The sequence below is a fragment of the Psammomys obesus genome, unplaced genomic scaffold, assembly GCF_907164565.1.
Source record: "Psammomys obesus unplaced genomic scaffold, mPsaObe1.curated_primary_1811, whole genome shotgun sequence".
NCBI classification, from domain to species: domain Eukaryota; kingdom Metazoa; phylum Chordata; class Mammalia; order Rodentia; family Muridae; genus Psammomys; species Psammomys obesus.
The window spans coordinates 717,950-737,559 of NW_026590365.1; the positions used below are offsets into that span (position 1 = coordinate 717,950).

General features: G+C 40.8%; 1 long non-coding RNA gene across 1 annotated transcript; it reads right to left on the reverse strand.

The window, feature by feature from the left end:
- Positions 1 to 2,147: 2,147 nt before the first annotated feature.
- LOC129676533 (uncharacterized) lies at positions 2,148 to 19,276 on the reverse strand. Its single transcript, XR_008720090.1, has 3 exons — positions 19,212 to 19,276; positions 18,136 to 18,204; positions 2,148 to 2,342 (listed from the first exon to the last, which is right to left on the reverse strand). It is a non-coding gene; the product is annotated as an uncharacterized LOC129676533 (long non-coding RNA).
- Between the last annotated feature and the right edge of the window lie 334 nt (positions 19,277 to 19,610).

The following is a 19,610-nucleotide window of genomic DNA, read 5'->3' on the forward strand; positions in this document are numbered from 1 at the left end:
ATGTTACTCTGTACTTTCAGTTTACATTTAGAGGCAGCTAAATGGTGGACTGCTGAACCAGGTCATTTTCATCACCTATCCAGACTGTTTCATGGTGAAATAATAGCTCTAAACCTCAAACAATTGCATCTCCTTGGTGTAGACATAATTAAGTTTCATCCATAACCTTGCCACCCTCCCTAAACAGAAACAAAAAAGAGACAAATATAAAATATGTCATTGGTCCATAAAAGCCTTTTGTAGCTATGCTATACTATACCAACTCTTCTTAATCTAATGGGAGGACGCTAATGAGGCCCTCCTTCCCAACACAAAGTACCTGACAAGACAGCAACATGATAGAACATTCATGATGGCCTTAGCTTTCCTACTGAAGCATTCTATCCTGATCTCTTTCAAAGCCTTCATTATTATTATTATTTTAAGTCTCAGGGCTGACCGCAATCTCACTATGTAGAGCACACTGGCCTCGAACTCACAGAGATCCACCTGCCCGTGCTTCCAGAGTACTGAGAGGACAGGCGTGTGCCACCACACCCACTTGACAAGCCATTTTGACTTGCTATGTGCTTTCGAGCCTGAGCTTCCAGCTCCTTTGATTTGAGTCTACGGATTCCCAGCACCGACAGAAAGAAAACACATGTGAACTAGAAGAGTGTATGTTAGAAATGCTTGGCAAATGTTGGAAGCAATTTCAACATTCCTCTCCATCTCCTGGGAGGAGATCTTGGCCACCAATCAGCTAAGAAAGGAGTCAGAAGCAACATTCTGCAGGACCTTGAGATTTTACACACATTGTCCAGCAACATAATCAGCCACAGGCAATTAAGTTGGCATTAAATATCTGTAGAATGAATTAATTTGCTCAAGTCATCTACACTGTCATGTTGCCTCTGAACGGAAATGTTACCCTTCAGCTAAAACTGCAGAGCCAATTGACTCTGTGGTTAACTAATGTGCATAACTGGCATCAAAGCCCACGTTGCACCTCCTAAAAATCCACTGGATGTTAAAACCAAGTTTGAAGGGTAACCTGCTGAAGGGAGGAGCTGTCTTCCGCACACAAATTCCTTCCCATAAACAGGTAGTGTGATAACAAAGTAAGACACTGATTTTCCTCTTGAAAGTGAATTTCCAGCCCAAGTACTGTCTTCCCCTAGGTAAAATTGTGCACTGTCCCTTTAAGAAGCCAGGCAAGATGGAGCCCTCCCAGCTCGCAGCTAGAGGTTTCAAGCAACCTGATAGGGATGCTGGAGTGTGGCCAAAAGAAAGAATGCCAGAAGGGTGGTGGCCAGGCTATTTCCACCAGGAGTGGAAATTGAGGCTGTAAACACACAACACGCTTCAGTGCGCAGGGGCTGGCCGCGTGGCAGCTCTGGGCGCGAGAGCACCACCCTCCACCTCTCTCCTCCACCCTGCCCCACCCTTCTTTCCTCCTGGAGTAAGCCTCTAGCAGAAATGCAGCCACGTCCCCGCCCCGCCGAGACCCCGGGAGGGCGGCCGAAGGCGAGATGCTGGCCAGGCAAAATGGAAGGGACTTACTTTGGGGTTCCACGCCTCCGAAGGCATCCTCTCCTTGCAGCCCCTGCCAGGGCCAGCGCGCGCGCAGGGTCCTCGCTGCCTCACACCACGAACCGAGCCCAGGGACAATTAGGGAGATGCCTGTACACTCGGTATTACTGATCTTAAGGCGAGAAAGAAGGGTGTGAGGGAGTTAGCAAGTGGCGGGAGTGATGGTAAGATCTAAAACCCTCCTTTCTCCTCTTTCGCACTAGCTTCCCTCGCCCAGCTTTAGCGATATCAGGGGCAATGGTTTTCTTGTTTCTCCCTTTTGGTTTCTCCCAGCTGCCTCTCCCAGACCCCACCCAGCGGCTCCACCCCATCCACTGCTACACATTCTGTCAATCACCAGCCCCTTTAAAGCTGCATCACACAACTTGGCTTTTCCTCCCTCTTTGATGGGCAGACAGAATCCTAGGGCCTTTTTAACAATGCCCGGGACCTTTTTGTTGGGTTTATGAAGCTGGGGTTAGCTCCTAGTGGAGGATTCCCCTCCCCACCTCTACCCTGAAGCTTGCCCACTCTACCCGACCCAAACTCCTTTGGGCCGAGCGGGGCCCAGTCCCACCACACCCCACCAAGTCTCTTAACTTTGTTTTTGGTGAGAGCTCTTTCTTAGCCAGCCAGAACTCCAAGAAAGTTCCTGTTACTTCCTCCTTGGCACCGCCCACTCTCGTGCACTTTCTAGACTGAAGGGGCTTAAAAGTCTTGGGGCTTCTCCAGGTCTGCCTGGCGCAGGGGAATACTGTCTGCACCTTTTATCCACATGAGTCTCCAGATTTCTGACAAGAATGGAAAAAGAAGACAGTAGTAATTCCCAGAAATCTGTGTGATACCTTTAACAAACTTTAAAAAGTCTTCTGGTGCCATCACTCCTTTAACAACACCTTTAACAAACTTTAAAAAGTCTTCTAGTTGCCATCACTAGACAAACAAGCAACTAAAAAGTCAGAAGATCATGGAGGGCACATCCCACTGGCATAAAAGTGGAAGTCCACAGGGATCCATCAGAAATTACATTTGTTGCTAGTCTCCTTTTCAGTTCAGGATAACACCTGGTTTCAGGACAAAAGATCTTGGAGCCAACTTTGACACTTTTATCCTCCCAGGTCACTTTCAGTTCTTCGGAAAATCATTTTGTCTCTAGTGTGACCAGGACCTGACCACTTCTTGCCATTTTCACTACAGGCTGTAGTCTGCTGCCATCCCTCAACTAGACGCCTAGAAGAGTTGCCTCAAAGATCTCCCTCTTTTCTACATTGACTCTCCTAAAATCCATTCTCTAGTTAGGAAACCGTTTTAACTATTTAAAGAGCAAATGTGAACAAGAGGTACTCCTTTTTTAAATTCTTCAATTCCCATTGCATTTAGGATCCAAATTCTACCTGAAAGAAGATCCATCCTCCCCCCACCTTAATTTAGAAATAACCTCATCCACAGTGTTTCTATTGTTATTTGTTTTAAAATGCCTCATAGTCTGGGCTCTGTGTTACCTTTCTCTTTGGTTCTATCCATAGTGAACTCTTAGTGAAGCCCAAAGAAACTTTCTCTGACCTGACAGCCAAGAACTCACAGGACACAGGATAATACAGTGGGACTGAATCACGTTATTTCTTATCACAACCCTTCACAATTTCAATGAATGGTGTTTGCAAGTTTGTACCAGCAGCTTAGTGAGAGCAGGGGCTCACTTATACTTACTGTACTGAATAGTGGCTGCCATATAGTGTGAAGCCAATAAATATTTGTTTAAAGATATTATGTGCAGTATCTTAGAGGATGTATTGGGTACTATCTGTTTTTAGTTGTTGTTATTATTATTATTATGGTTTTTTTGAGACAGTGTTTCTGTGTGTAGCCTTGGTTGTCATGGAACTTGCTCTGTAGACAAAGCTGGTCTCCAACTCAGAGATCTGCCTGCCTTTGCCTCCCAGGTGCTGGCATTAAAGATGTGCAATATCACTGCCTAGCTCATTCATTCTTCTAAGGAGAGTTTATCAAGCACCCTTATTTTGGCGAAGTACATTGCAAGTTTATAATAGCAAACGAGATGAAGACTTTGGCTAACATTCAGGGCATTCATGACCTGGAGACTTGGGCCTGGTAATATCTGTAAGCAAAATAATACTGTTTAAAACATATGAGGTCTGAGCAATTGAGAATGTGCTGATAATGGCTTAAGAAATGGTAAAGCTAAGAGCCTGCAAATCCTAAAAGACATTGAAAAATCACACTGCTAGCACACCACAGCTTCTGCCAATTAACCCCAATGTTAGCCCCAAGGGTAAAGTATATAGACAAATATTCTAAGAGATAATAAAGGCAAGTTGTTTATAAAAGGCATGTATGCCTTTGATACCATCTTTTTTTTAAATAAGTATTACACCAGGCAGTGGCAGTGCATGCCTTTAATCCTAGCCCTCAGGAAACAGAGGCAGGCAGATCTCTGTGAGTTTGAGGCCAGTGTGTCTACAGAGCAAGTTCCAGGACATCCCGGACTATATAGAGAAACCCTGTCTCACAAAAACAAAACAAACAAAATGAATGAATGAATGAATGAATGAATGAATGAATGAAAAAATGAAGTCCTCTCTTACCAATCTAGTAACCTCACACTAATTAAAATCCTGATTTTTCTGATCTTCCTTTATTTTCCAATTTGTTAGTAAGCTCCTTAGGAGTTTGGTCTCTGTCTTGTTTATCTTCAAACACTTTGCAGTGACTAACACAGATTTGGCATGTTAACTAACTATATAGGGTACTTCATTTAGGCGTGTAGCAAACAAAAATATATCCTTGATCTGTGTGAAAGGTAGAGGTGTTAGTATTTAGGCATCCTGCTTCTGGGTTGCCTAGCAACTTATGATGTCATAATGTGTCTCCTGCCAAGTAGCCGCACCTGGCAAGTGTGGTTAAGTTTCTCCTTAAAAAGATCAACTGGCCACTTTGTCTCTCTCTTGCCCTCTCATCTCTTGCCTTCTTAGCCTCTTGCCCTCTCCCCTTTCTTTGTTGGGGTGCCCTCTTCCCTTCCCCCATCATGTCTCACTCTCTCCTTCTCTCTCCCTTTTCATCTCCATCCAATAAACCTTTTCATATAAAATCTGCTGTGTGCATCATCATTTCATTGATCCTAAAAAGCAGTGCTATACTGGAAATTGTTAGGCCTCAGAAACCTGAGACAATGGCTAAATTAGGTGCCTATTAGCATGCATATCAAAGTGGAGAGAGCCAGATTTCCCAGCATCACTCTGTACCTGTGGCTTCTCCCAGCAGTTCTCATCCCTCCCTGTACCCTAACCTCTTCCTTCCAGGGGCTGGTCTTCCACTTCCCTTCCCCAAGCATGATCCTTATATAATCAAGACATTTTAGCCACACTACTCTCTTGGCCTCTTGGCCCAGGCTACCTGTTGGTAGTCTGCTCCTCTACTGCTCTCACTGCCAGTCATTTTTAGCCTGGACTCTCCTTGCTTTCATCCTTATATCCGCATTAAAAAATCTTCCACTTTAGTGGTCATTGTTAGTTTTTAGGCAGCCTGCTTCTGGGCTGCCCAGCAACCTATGAAGTCAGCATGTATACCTGGCAGGTATGGTTAAGTCTCTCCTTTAAAATTTTTATTTATTTTTTATTTTATGTACATTGGTGTTTTGAGTGCATGCCTGTCTATGTGAGCGTGTTGGATCCCCTGGAACAAGAGTTACAGATAGTTGTGAGCTGCCATGTGGGTGCTGGGAATTGAACCTGAATCCTCTGAAAGAGCAGCCAGTGCTCTTAACCACTGAGCCATCTCTCCAGCCCCTAAGTTGCTCCTTAAAAGGATCAACCTACCACTTTGTCACTCTCTTGCCCTCTTACTCTCTAGCTCTCCTGCTCTCTCCCCTTTCTCTGTTGAGGAGGCCTCCCTGCCTTCCCCCTATCATGTCTCACTCTCTCCTTCTCTCTCTCTCCCTTCATCAACCTCTTTCATATAAAATTTGTGCATATCATCATTTCATTGGTCCTAGCAGTCATGGCCTCCTTTTCTTTCTTTTTTTTTTTTCTTTTTTTTTCATTCAGAAAGAAATATTTTTAAGAAAATCCCCAGGTCCTGTGTTGACTAGCCGTGTAACACAGAAATATGTAGAAAAATGATATTATTATCAGGCTTCTCTATGTATACACATATATAAGGTGGCTAAGAAGGTAGAGACTTTGGCTATGAGGCCCTTCTTGTAGAAAACTACAAACCTCAGATAGTTCTTGACATAAAAAAAGCTACCATTGTATTTTTTTATGAAACTCACAGCAGGCATGTTAGTAAGAATGAGAGAAAGACTCCTGATAAGTCTGGCAGCAAAAGTCAAAACTACTCTAATACAGAGGTCACAAACCCACAATTCAGAGGTTAAATGTAGTCAACAGATATTTTGCTTAGCCTATGGTATATGTGTGCAACTATATACACATGTATGTGTCAAATTGAAGAGATTACGAGCTTTGAAAAATTAAGAGGTTTCTATATGAAAGTTATTTTGCATGTTTACACAGAAAACAATTACATAATTTTCCATTAATCCGTTAGAAATAATCAGTGCCTGGCCTTTTCAGCTGTCGTCTCTTGAGTTCATGAGTTCACCATAGCCCCTACCTAATCATTTCACACTTTGGCAAGGGAAGGTGTGTTTGTTTTTAATGCTTAATAAATAACAATGATTAAAAGGTGGCCATTTGAAAGCTCCCAGTGATCCTTAAATATGCAAGAGCAGTTCTATGAACATCTTTCAAAGAGACTTGGCTTCATAACTATGAACCCATTTTTGAGGGTACATTTAATATGTGGCCTGGTTGCTTTACCAGAAACCATACCGTACCACTGTGCCACCTCTTTGACTCGAACACAGTTCCCTGAGGGAATAGGAGCCGCATGTAATTTAGTTAAATTCAAGAAATATTTATTGCCCATTCATTAAGTGGAAAGAACTGTGTAGGCTGTATAACTTTTAGGTGTGTTTTCTTTTCCTTTAGAAGCGTCCAGTCCAAAATTCTACTTACTGTTTCTGTAATATTCCTTGTGGAAACCTGATAGTCTCTGAGAATTGATATTTACTCGTAAATAGAATTCAGCCTGATTTTCTTCCGTGTGACTCCACTGAAATGGTTATTTTGAAGATCTATGGTAACCTCCAGGTTTCTAAAGCAAATGATCATTTTGTAGTCCTTAAATTTCTTTGCCATTCAGCAACATTCTGATTAACTGACCAACGATGTTCTCTTAGGGTTGTTTTGTGTAGGATTTTTATATAGAAATACTCTTCTATTTTTCCTTTTATTTCACTGGCTGATATTCAGACTGCTTTTCTCCTACTTCACTAAGCTCTAAATATTAAAACTAGCTCAAGTTTTCTCTTTTAACTTTTTTAGTCTATCTATATTGTATTCCTATGTGAGCTCATACAGTACTATGACTCTGGATATGAGCTAGTATAATCCTAAATCTATATTCCAGACCTAAACCTGTCTAAATTTTACATCCATATATGGTACCACAGTTCAGGGACAGATTCTGAAGAATCACAGTTCTTTCTATTACTGTAATACAGACACCACAACCAAAAGCTACTTGGTCTACACAGTGTCCTAAATAAAGATTTTTTTTAAAGATTTATTTATTTATTTATTTATTTATTTATTTATTTATTTATTACTTATACAGTGTTATGCTTGCATATGTGCCTAGCCTACAGGTCAGAAGAAGGCACCAGATCTTATTGTAGATAGTTGTGAGCCACCATGTGGTTGCTGGGAATTGAACTCAGAACCTCTCGAAGAGCAACCAGTGTTCTTAAACTCTGAGCCATCTCTCCAGCCCCTATCTAAATATCTTACTCTTTTCTTTATCATAGAAAAAGAGATTTCAATGGAAAGTTTTCTCATTTTTCCCACCCTTCTTTAATAGCCAAAACACACCAAAGTTGAAGATGCACATGCCTTCTTTCTGCCTTGTTCTCACACTTGTGTTCATGTGCATATGGAGGTCAGCATCCAGGGTCTTCCTTGATAACCCTTCACCTTGTTAATCTCAATGAAAGGAGATGCTAAAGAGTTTGCTATTACAGGCCACTTCGACTGGTCAGAATGCTCCAAGGATCTGGTTTGTCCTTTGCTCCCCAGAAGTAGAAGGAGGCTACCACATCTACCCAGCATTTAAAGGTGTTATGGGGATCTGAACTGTGTAAATGCAAATTGGGTGTGGTGGTATTCCTCCTAGAGAGGCTAAGGAGCAGGATCACGAGTCTAAGGCAAGGGTAGTCAAAACAGTTACTCTGTCACAAAAAAAAAGAAACTCTAAATAAATACACTTTAAAAAAGCATATATCGAGGTTCCAAGATAGTGGCGAACAGAGCACACCATTTTGGAGAGGCAGAGGACATGAATCTCCGAAACTGGTGAGTGGAGTGACAATCGAAACTAGAATTTGGACTTTTGGGCTTTCTAAAGGAGAGGGGATACCACAGAAGCGTGGAGTGCTTGTAGATTTAGATTGGGTGCGGACTTCTCTGGGAACGAAGTAGGTAGGGCGCTTCCCTTGTCTGGACCTCATGCGCGAGGAAGCCTGCACACAGCACCAGGTAGATGAGCGCAAAGCCCACAGCCTGGGGACTAAGACAGCAGAGACAGTGCTCCAGGCCCCTTACTGAAGCAGACAGCTATAACCGCTGCTGAACAACACCTTTCGGACACATGTCCATCCGAGGAGCCCATACCCCGGACCCTGCCTAGGGCCCTCTTGCCAAGCTCGGGACCCTCAAAGCGTCCCCACCCCCACCCAGTGGGTCAAGATCCTGCCACAAGAAGTGCAGCGGAGCTCATGTCCCTCCAGAAATCCTTCGTGGCCACAGTGCACACACCCCTGGAAAACCCGCCCTGCCTGAGCACACCCACCATAGAAAATCCCACCTCGTGGTAGTGCACACACATCTGGAAACCCTATCCACTGTGGAGGAGCACACCCACCCACTGCCAGCGCCAGAGCACAGGCCCAACCACAGAGTGCCAACCACAGAGACTCAGTACCACAGTATAATCCTTCCTAGATCCCAAATCTGCAAAGCTCAGTGCCTGGGGCCCAAGACAGCAGAGGCAGGGCTTCAGGCCCCTCAGCCGCAGCAGAGAGCTGTAACCGCCGGCTGAAAGCCACCCCTCAGAGCACACGTCTGAGGATCCCACACCCCACCTAGTGCCCTCTTGCCAAGCTCTGGACCCACGGAGTGCACTCCCCCGCCCCAACCACTAGGCCCCTCCAGAGTGCACATACCACTGAAAACTCCACCATGCCAGAGCGCACACCCAAAGAGTGCCAGCCACAGAGACTCAGATCCTCAGTACAATCCTTCCCAGATTCCCAAGTCTGCAAGTGGCAGTACTGACTACACAGGGCTGCCCAGCCAGTGATTGTATGGGCCATCCAACCCCTCCGTGACAGATAACCAGCTGAATAGACACCAAAGACCAGCAGACCTGCAAAAACAATACGCACCTGCAATCTTCAACAGTGCTTGCAATCCCTTAAGCGCCTGCAACACCTTCAGTGCCTGCAAGGCACCCCTCTCACTGAAGGCCTCTTCATTCTCCAATACCCTGTCCCTTAGGACACACCTACAAGCACACACTCAATCACATGCTACCCCGCATTTGCCCTTCTGCACCTTCAAACTTTCCTCCTACAGGTATAGCTGAATCACCAACGCACACACTGAAACCACTGGACGTCCCCCATTTTCCTGAAGAATTCTCCAGACATCAGAGAATGAACAGTCAGATCTGCAGAATCCAGGAACAAACAGTGAACACTACGGATAACCAAATGGCCAGGGGTCGGCGAAAGAACACAACCAACGTAAATCAAGATATCATGGCCTCACTGGCAACCTCCAAAATTATTGGACACTCCAACTCATCATAAACAAAAGAAAATGATTTTAAAGCTATGATTATCAAGTTATTTGAGGCACATAAAGAAGAAACCCACAAATCTCTCAGAGAAATAGCCATACAGATTCAAACAGTTAAAGAGGAAACAAATAAATCTCTCAAATATTTGGCCTCCCAAATGGAAACAAAGAAAAACGAAGTAAATGAAGCTCTTAAAGAAACACAGGCAAATATAGCCAAACAAATGGAGGCAGAAGTAGTAGCATTAAGAGAGGAAACAAACAAAAAATATAGACCATCTTGGAGACACAGGAATCCACATTCAAACAGATGAAGGAAATGTTGCAAGGCATGAAAACATAATTAGAATCAATAAAGAAAACACAAACTGAGAAAACCGGGAACCGGAGAACTCAGAGAAAAGAGAAGGAACCACAAAGGTAAGCATCACTAATAGAATACAAGAGATGGAAGAGAGAATCTCAGGGGCTGAAGATATACTTGCAGAAATTGATACTTCTCTCAAAGAAAAAGTAAAATCAGAAAAATCCCAAACACAAAACATCCAAGAAATCAAGGATGCCAAGAAAAGGCAAAATCTAAGAATAATAGGAATTGAAGAAGAAGAGGATTCCAGCCTCCAAAGTCCAGAAAATATTTTCAAGAAAATCATAGAAGAAAATTTTTCCAACCTAAAGAAAGAGATGTCCACAAACATACAAGAGGCCTACAGAACACCAAATAAACTAGACCAGAGAAGAAACTCCTCACGTCACATCATAGTCAAAACACTTAATCTACAGAAAAAAGAAAAGATACTAAAAGCAGCAAGGGAAAAGGCCAAGTAACATACAAAGGTAAACCTATCAGAATCACACCAGACTTCTCATTAGAAACTATGAAAGCCAGAAGGGCGTGGGGAGATATCATGCAGGCTCTAAGGGACCACAGATGCCAACCTAGACTACTATACCCAGCAAAGCTTTCAATCAACATAGATGGAAAAAACAAAATATTCCACGACAAAATTAAATTTAAGCAATATTTGAACAGCAAATCACCCTACAGAAGATACTAGAAGGAAAATTCCAATCCAACGAAAGCAACTACACCCAAGAAAACATAGGATATAGATAATTTCCCAACAAAAATCAAAAGAAAACAAGCAATGAATCACAGTAACACCACCAACTCCACAATAATAGGAAATAACATTCAATGTTCATTATTTCTATCAACCTCAATGGACTCAACTCTCCAATAAAAAGACACAGGCTAATAGAATGCGTGCGGAAACAGGATCCAACATTCCTCTGCAAACAAGAAATACACCTACACAACAAAGATAAACACTACCTCAGAGTAAAAGGCTGGAAAACAGTTTTTTAAGCAAATGGACCCCAAAAACAAGCAGGAGTGGCTATCCTAATAGCTAATAAAATAGACTTTCAACCAAAACTAATAAAAAAAAAAAGACGTAGAGGGGCACTGCATTCTCATCAAAGGAAAAATCCACCAAGAAGACATCACAATTCTGAACATCTATGCCACAAATACAAGAGCACCTACATTTGTAAATGAAATATTATTAAAGCTTAAATCACACATAGACCCCAACACCTTAATAGTGGGAGACTTCAACACCCCACTATCACCAAGGGACAGATCATCTAGACAGAAGCCAAACAAGTAAGTAAATGCACTTGCAAATGCTCTAATTCAAATGGACCTAATAGATGTCTACAGGACTTTTCACCCAAACACAAAAAAGTATACATTCTTTTCAGCACCTCGTGGAACGTTCTCCAAAATAGACCATATAGTTGGTAACAAAGCAAGCCTCAACAGATACAAGAAGATTGAAATAATCCCCTGTATACTCTCTGACCACCATGGACTAAAGCTGGACCTCAACAACAATGGTAATAGCAAAAAGCCTACACAAACATGGAAACTTAACAAGTTACTTCTCAATGACAGCTGGGTTAAGGATGAAATAAAGAAAGAAATTAAAGACTTCCTAGAATTCAATGAAAATGAAGGCACAACACACACAAATTTATGGGACACAATGAAAGCAGTACTTAAAGAAAAACTCATAGCACTAAGTGCCTTTAAGAAGAAATTTGTAACGTCTCATACAAAGAAGTTAATGGCACAACTGAAAACCCTAGGGAAAAAAAAAAGAAGCAGAAACACCCAAGAGGAGCAGACGGCTGGAAATAATGAAACTCAGGGCTGAAATCAATCAATTAGAAACAAATAAAACTATTCAAAGAATCAATGAAACAAAAAGTTGGTTCTTTGAGAAAATTAACAAGATAGACAAACCCTTAGCCAAACTAACTAAAAGGCAGAGAGAAACTATCCAAATCAGCAAAATCAGAAATGAAAAAAGGGACATAACTACAGACACTGAGGAAATCCAAACAATTATTAGGTCGTACTACAAAAGCCTATATGCCAAAAAGTTCGAAAATCTAAAAGAAATGGACAATTTTCTTGATAGATTCCATCTACCAAAATTAAGTCAAGACCAGGTAGAAAGATTGAACAGCCCTTTACCCCTCAAGGAAATTGAAGCAGCCATCAACAGCCTCCCTTCCAAAAAAGCCCAGGGCCAGATGGTTTCAGTGCAGAAGTCTACCAGACCTTCAAAGAAGTGCTAACTCCAATTCTCTCCAAATTATTCCACAAAATAGAAGCAGAAGAAACATTACCAAACTCATTCTATGAAGCCACAGTCACCTTAATACCTAAACCACACAAAGATCCAAAAAAAAAAGAGAACTTCAGACCTATCTCTCTTATGAACATTGATGCAAAAATACTCAATAAAATACTTGCAAAACGAATCCAAGAACACATCAAAGATATCATCCACCATGACCAAGTAGGCTTCATCCCAGGCATGCAAGGGTGGTTCAGTATACGGAAATCCATCAATGTAATCCACCATCCATATAAACAAACTGAAGGAGAAAAAACACATGATCATCTCCTTAGATGCTGAAAAAGCATTTGGCATTCATGTTTAAAGTCTTGAAGAGATCAGGGATACAAGGAACATACATAAACATAGTAAGGACAAAATACAGCAAGCCTATAGCCAACATCAAACTCAATGGAGAGAAACTTAAATCAATCCCACTGAAATCAGGGACAAGCCAAGGCTGCCCATTGTCTCCATATCTCTTTAACATAGTACTTGAAGTCCTAGCTAGAGCTATGAGACAAGTAAGGGAGATCGAGGGGATACAAATTGGAAAGGAAAAGGTCAAAGTGTCACTATTTGTATATGATATGATAGTATACCTGAGTGACCCCAAAAACTGAACCAGAGAACTCCTTCAGCTGATAAACACTTTCATCAAAGTGGCTGGATACAAAATTAACTCAAAAAAAAAAAAAAATCAGAAGCACTCCTGTATACCAAAGACAAAAGGGCCGAGAAAGAAATCAGGGAAACAACACCCTTCACAATAGCCACTAATAACATAAAGTACCTTGGGGTGACTCTAACCAAGCAGGTGAAAGACCTGTTTGAAAAAACCTTCAATTCTCTGAAGAAAGAAATCAAAGAAGACATCAGAAGATGTCTCCCATGCTCATGGATCGGTAGGATTAACATTGAAAATGGCCATCCTGCCAAAAGCAATCTACAGATTCAATGCAATTCCCATCAAAATACCAACACAATTCTTTACAGAACTTGTAGGAAAAATTATCAACTTCATATGGAGAAACAAAAAACCCAGAATTTCCAAAACAATCCTGTACAAGAACAGATCCTCTGGAGGTATCTCCATCCCTGATCGCAAGTTGTACTACAGAGCAATAATAATAAAAACTGCTTGGTACTGGCATAGAAACAGAAAGGTGGATCAATGGAACCGCATAGAAGACCCAGAAATAAACCCACACACCCATGAATACTTGATTTTTGACAAACAAGCCAAAACCATTCAATGGAAAAAAGACAGCATCTTCAACAAATGGTGCTGGCCAACTGGATGTCTACATGCAAAAAAAATGAAACTAGATCCATATTTATCATCCTGTACAAAACTAAAGTCCAAGAGGATTAAAGACCTCAACATAAAACCAGATAATCTAAATCGGTTAGTAGAAAAAGTGGGGAACGGCCTAGAACTCATTGGCACAGGAGACAACTTTCTGAACAGAACACCATCAGCACAGGCCCTAAGAGCAACAATCAATAAATGGGATCTCATGAAACTGAAAAGCTTCTGTAAAGCAAAAGACGCTGTCTTTAGAAAAAAAAAAAAAAAGACAGCCTACAGATTGGGAAAGGATCTTCACCAACCCAACATCTGACAGAGGGCTGATATCTGGAATATATAAAGAACTAAAGAAGTTAAAAGGCAATAATCCAAGTAACCCAATTAAAAAAAAAATGGGGTATGGAGCTAAACAGAGAATTCTCTGTAGAAGAATATAGAATGGCAGAGAAACACATAAGGAGATGTTCAACATCCCTAGCCATCAGACAGATACAAATCAAAATGAGCCTGAGATTTCACCTTACACCCATCAGAATGCCTAAGGTCAAAATCTCAAAAGATAACGCATGCTGGAGAGGCTGTGGAGAAAGGGGAACCCTCCTCCATTGCTGGTGGGAATGTCAACTGGTACAACCACTAGGGAAATCAATCTGGCACTATCTCAGACAATTAGGAATAGCGTTTCCTCAAGATCCAGCTATACCACTCCTAGGAAAATATCCAAAAGATGTTCAAGTACACAACAAGGACATTGTTCAACCATGTTTGTAGCAGCCTTATTTGTAATAACCAGAACCTGAAAACAACCCAGATGTCCATCAACGGAGGAACGGATACAGAAATTGTGGTTCTTTTACACAATGGAATACTACTCAGCAATTAAAAACAAGGAAATTATGAATTTTGCAGGTAAATGGTGGGATCTAGAAAAAAATCATCCTGAGTGAGGTATCCCAAAAGCAGGACACACATGGTATATACTCACTTATGTAGACCTATAAGATAGGATAAACATACTAAAATATGTACACCTAAAGAAGATAAATAAGAAAGAGGTCCAGGGATAAGATGATCAATCCTTATCTAGAAAGACAAAGGGGATGGACATTGGAAATAGAAGAAAACAAGTAACAGGAAAGTAGCCTATCATAGAAAGCACCTGAAAGACTCTACCTAGCAGTGTATCAAAGCAGATGCTGAGACCCATAACCAAGCTTTTGGCAGAGTGTAAGGAATTATATGAAGGAAGGAGAAATTAGTATATCCTAGAGGAGACAGGGAGCCCCACAAGGTCCAAATATATCTGAGCACAGGGGTCTTCTATGAGACTGTTTATCCAACCAAGGACCATGCATGGATATAGCCCATGGTAGCTCAGTATCCAAGTGGGTTCCCTAGTAAGGGAGACAGGAATTGTTTCTGACATGAACTCATGAGCTTCCCCTCCCCCTGAGGGAGGAACAGCCTTGCTAGGTCACAGAGAAGGACATTGCAGCCAGTCCTGAAGATACCTGATAAGCTAGGGCCAGATGGAAGGAGAGGAGGACACCCCCTCTCAGTGGACTCAGAAAGGGGCAGGGAGGAGATGAGGGAGGAGATTGGCAGGGAAAGAGGGAGTGGGCTACAGCTGGGATACAAGTGAATGTATAAAATTACTTAAAAATAAAATATAAAAAATGCATATATCAATGATTTAACTGCAAATTTGGATCTTTGTTCTTGTTCAGTAAATAAATCTATGTTGCAGTCTGAACGAAAATTTAGATGTCTGTACACTTTTTTTTTTGAGACAGGTTCTCTCTCTGTAGTCTTAGCTGTCCTGGAATCTATACAAATTTTGACATCTCTTTCACTTTAAATGGAAACAAATACTTACAATTTACTATTTCAGTCTGAACTACACTAGCATAATAAGGATGCAAATTATAAGACCTTCTAAAAAATACTTAAACTGTAGGAGACAGCTGGATGTAGTGGCTCATGGCTGTAACCCCAGCAGAGGCACATGTTTCTCTATGAGTTCGAGGCCTACAAAGTGAGTCCAGGACAGCCAAGGCTACACAGAGAAACCCTGTCTTGAACCTTCCACCCCCAATATAGGACAGCTTTCCAGAGTCAGCTCTCTCCTTCTACTACATAGGTTCCAGAGATGAAACTCAGATTTTTGGACTTGGTGGCAAAAACCTTTACCCAATGATCCAACTCACCAATCTTAGAAAACCTTTTATAAAAATCTGAAAGCCTCACAGTGTTTGTATTATTTAGTCTTCTAATTTGGAACAAAAGGAAAAAAAATCACAAATACACACTGAAGCACCTATTTTACATTAAACATCAACTTCTGTTTGCATACTGAGTTTTTTATTACAGAAGACCCATGTCCACTGTTGTTTTCATCCAGGAAAAGTAAGCTTGAGAGTGGCATCCTAATAGCTACTCAGTATTGAGTGTGAGAGGTAGAGCAAAGGGATAACTGGTTTTTCCATTCCAAGACATGAAGGTAATGTGTAGAAAGACACTCAACATTTCAACAAAGTGGCTGCCTACGAGAAGCAGGACCACTGACACAAGCTATAACACAAATCCACACACACACAAGCCCTGAGTTCAGAATTTTAATCCAGATGAATCCAAAAGCATCTAATGTCAAGAAAATGTCCTACTTCTGCAATGAGAATCCTCAGAGGATCCAGAGACATACTGGGCTTCCCCAGTCTAGAGATGAGCTGGAGCTGTGGGGCTTGTACTACCATCTTTACCCTGACATGGTAGCTACTTTCCCTGTCTAGGACGCTGCAGTGGGCAGCTCCTACCCATTGTGAGTTAATTAACTAGTTAATTACTTTTTAATTATTAATTTTTTTCTCTTGTGTGGATATGTATGCATGTATGTGCAAGTGCACATATACTACAGCACTTGTGTGGAAGTCAGAGGACAACTTGCAGGAGTTGGAGCTCTCCTACCATGTGGGTTCCAAGGACTGAACTTAGGTTTGGCAACAAACACCTTTACCTGTTGAACCATCTTCCTTTTTTTTTTTTTTTCCTTTTCTCATAACACTTTCTGTGTAATCTTCCTGACTATGGGGATTGTCACCACACATAGCCCTTACTTCTTTTTAAATTTACTACAGAGATCGTTTATATAGAGACAAAGATTATTTTTATCTATCTATATATTTATTTATTTGTTTATTTATTTATTCTTTGTTTGTTGGTTGGTTTGTTAAGACAGGGTTTCATTGTGTATCCCTGGCTGCTCTGGAACTCACTCTGTAAACCAAGCTAGCCTTGAACTCACAGAGACCTGCCTGCCTCAGCTTCCTTAGTGCTGGTATTAAAGGCATGCGTCACCACCACCTGGCTGTCCTTACTCCTTTTTAAGCAAACATATTTTGACAGTTATTCTTATTCTAGAAATTGAATTTAAGGAATAGGATAAATATGGGCAAAGAGATGCAAAATAAAATGATATAGTGTTTGTGTTGAAGTTTTAAGAACAATCAGTCTAACAAAGTCCTTAATATTATGTTTGCAAAGCTATTAATGACAGGGAGAATGACTTCAAATATAATATGAAAGCAAAGCTCCATTAAAACAGTTTATAACTGCTGAGTTCAATTCTCTGATGTAAAAAGTCCATAGAAACTGTGTAGAAACTATTAGTCTCAGTGAAATTATCTGTGATTTTTTTATCTCGGTTATGATATCTTTCTCATTTTTTCCAGGTTTTAAAAATTATGATCGAGAGAAAAACTCAATTGCAGGCAGTTGTCTCTGTAGCCACTAGATGGGAATATAGAATGAAGAATATACAAATATTGTTCTTAATTAAAGAGAGAGTGCAGTAGATATTTGGGTAATTTCAAATGAAGAACTCATAGATGTCCTCAGATATTTTCACACACAACAACTCCTCAAACCGCCTCTCCTATCCAAGCAACTACCAATTCTGCAATGCTTGAGAAAAAGAAGTGAAATGACCTTTGTGAATGTTTAACATGTGGTGAATGTTAACCCAGGCACCAGTTGGCAAAGATATCTTGTGATAAAGTTACCATGGCACAACAGCTAAGTTGTCCTATATGTAAATTTCATTTATGAAAATTCACACAGCAGCATATGAATTTTTAGGCACGAAATTTGAAATAATATAATCCTCCTCAACTGAAAACTGTAAAAAAAGTAGAGCATGGCTTTAATCCTGGCACTTCTGGAGGCAGAGACAAGCTGATCTCTGGGTTTGAGGCCAGCCTGGTCTACAGAGTGAGGCCTGGGCCTCACAGAAAAACTCTATCTCAAAAACAAAAACAAAAACAAAACAAAACAACAAAAAAAAAAAAACAAGAAAAAGAAATAAGCAAAAGAAAATATCCAAGAACTTAAATCTCAAACAGACTATTGCATGTAGTCACTCCACTTAGGCGGGTAAACACAGATACCTTTGTACTTTGTCCCTATCCTGTGACTTGTGTACCTTGTGACTTCTGGGAATGATCTTGGTGGTCGTTTTGATATTATGATTACTACAGAAAGTATTTGAAATAATGTAATCATACATGAAAAGCAAGTGTTAGTGCTGAAGCAGGAAAAAAAAAACTGTATGAGGCAGAGACTATAGCTCTGGTAGAGAGTTTACCTTGCACAAATGAGGCTTCAGGTCCAATTCCCAAAGAGTTCTAAATGTTGGTGTCAATTCTTCTTCATCCTGAATAATACAGAAGTAAAAGTTAGTATTGTCAAATGCCAGGATTGCAAGCTCTGGAAGTTACATTTTAAGAATTGAAGTTACATTCAATGGTTAAAAAATTTTGGAAAACATATGCTTAAACAATAAACAGCTAAGAACATAGTAGGTAGCTTTCAGAGAAGATCAACCTAGTAAAGTAATATTACTGCTGATACTTTATTTTCAGAATTCTACCCAGAAAAAAGACAGCAATAAAAAATGGTAATAGTACTTGATATTAACATAACATGGACACTTCTGGCTATGGAACACATCCACATCTAAGGAATGAGTCAGTTCCACACACATCTGTGATGGAGTACTATGCCAGAGAGAGATGAAACAAGTCCTTCTCCTGGAGAAGTTCTTACTCTACAGGCAGCCTTACAGAATTGGTGAGGACACCCACTGTCAGCTACTAGGGCAAAAAGGATCTGAGGACAGCTGCAAGCAGAAATTATTGACTTGTGTTTGGCATTTTAAAGGGCAAATGTGATAAGCTTTTTGGTTTGCTAAAAATGTCTTTCAAGATTGTAGTGCTTATCAGTGTAGCTATTCAAGTGTACAAAGTAGCGGGATGTTTCTTCTCTTCCATATTTCAGATAAAGGGATCTTCACAGCCTGTCACTGATTACCAGATACTGAATTGTTGCCGTTAAGTAAATGTGACTATTTATGTGTGCCCCATATGAGTAATTATTTTAATTGGGTTTTTCCATTTAATTAATAATGCTGAATCAGATGTCTGTTACTGTATATGTATTTTAAATTAAGCTGCCTAAAATATGAAAATATACATGTTTATAGTTTGAACTAGAAACAATCTAAGATATTACGTTTCATTGCCTGCTGTTATATTTTTAAGGACAGATGTTGCTTTAAGAAGTAATTATAAGAGCTAGAGAGACAGCTTCAGGGTTAAGAGAGATTCTTGCTCTTTTAGAGGAGCAGAGTTGGGTTTCTAGGCAACATTTGGGACAGCTCACCTGTGACTCTAGTTACAGCAGATCCAACATCCTCTTCTGGTCTCTGTCCTCACACAGGCACATACCTACACACATACACATAAATAAAACAATCTTTAAAAAGAAGTAATTATGATTAGAAGTAGACCAGAAGTGCTGTCTTAGTTAAGGTTTCTATTGCAATGATAAAATACCATGACCAAAAAGGTAACTTGGGGAGGAAAGGGTTATTTCATCATACAGTCCTCAGGTCACAGTCCATCAGCAAGGGAAGTCTGGGCTGGACCCAGTAGGTAGGAACTGGAGCAGAAGCCATGTAGGAGTGCTTCTTAATGGTTTGCTCTCTATGGTTTGCTCAGCTTACTTTCTTATACACCTCAGGACCACATGCCCATCCATGGCACCACCGACACTGAGTTA